The following is a 1063-nucleotide window of genomic DNA, read 5'->3' as shown; positions in this document are numbered from 1 at the left end:
CTAAACTCATTTCGTAGTCCATCAATGGTGCGGTTCTGTTGCTCAATCATGGAGTGAGTAACATTCTTGAAATTCTGGAATGCACCCTCCCATGGTCTGGGTTGAGAGTAGTTCTGGTTCTGATTGTATGGTCTAAATAGGGGCTGAGAGGCTTGAGGATTTTGAGGGATTGGTGGAGCTGGAGCTGCTGGTCCATTCTGTTGGAATCCTTGAGACCATGAAAAATTAGGGTGGTTTCTCCATCCAGGGTTATATGTGTTGGAGTATGGGTTGTAATTCGATGGTTTTCTCATTACACCAATGGCATTGGCTTGATCTGAGTATGAGTCATGGTCATGTGGCTCTGTTGATTTAGCAGTCGATAACGATGCTATTTGTCGAGAGAGATCTTCAATTATCGTTTTGACTTCTTTAATTTCTGAACTTGACTCGCCAATGTGAACCTCATTTACTCCCTTAATTCTTCTAGTATTCCTGAGTGATCGACTCCGTTGTTGGGAATTATCCGCTTGTCGCTGGAAGAATTCCCAAATCTCTGATGCACTTTTTGACATTAGCTCTCCTCCACTTGTTGCCATTAGCCATTCTTGCACATTTGGTAGTAATCCCTCCAAAAAGTATTGGCATTGGTGTCATTTCTCGTACCCATGATGTGGACACTTCAAGAGTAGCCCATTGAATCGTTCCCATGTTTCAAAAAATTGCTCGTCTTCTCTCTGTGTAAATTCTGAAATTTCCCTGCGAATAGCATTGGTTTTATGCACTGGGAAATATTTATTCAAAAATTTAGTTACCATTTGTTCCCATGATGCAATGCTATTAGCAGGTAAAGTATTTAACCATGAACGAGCTCTATCCTTTAAAGAAAATGGGAATAATCTAAGTTTAACATCATCATCTGAAAAATTCTCGTATTTAAAAATTTGACAAATGGCATGAAAATCATTCAGATGATTATATGGGTCCTCATTTTCTAAGCCATAGAATGTGGGGAGACAATTTAGCACACTGGGTTTTAATTCAAAACTCCTAGCAGCTACATTTGGGTATCTTATGCATGATG

General features: G+C 39.6%; 1 non-coding gene across 1 annotated transcript; it reads left to right on the top strand.

Moving 5' to 3' along the window:
• Positions 1-642: 642 nt before the first annotated feature.
• LOC127903589 (small nucleolar RNA R71) lies at positions 643-746 on the top strand. The gene has a single exon (XR_008056297.1). It is a non-coding gene; the product is annotated as a small nucleolar RNA R71 (small nucleolar RNA).
• Positions 747-1063: the final 317 nt, after the last annotated feature.

This window comes from Citrus sinensis, chromosome 6 (assembly GCF_022201045.2).
Source record: "Citrus sinensis cultivar Valencia sweet orange chromosome 6, DVS_A1.0, whole genome shotgun sequence".
Lineage (NCBI taxonomy): Eukaryota > Viridiplantae > Streptophyta > Magnoliopsida > Sapindales > Rutaceae > Citrus > Citrus sinensis.
Note: the sequence above shows the minus strand (reverse complement) of the source record. Positions and strands in the feature narration are given on the sequence as shown.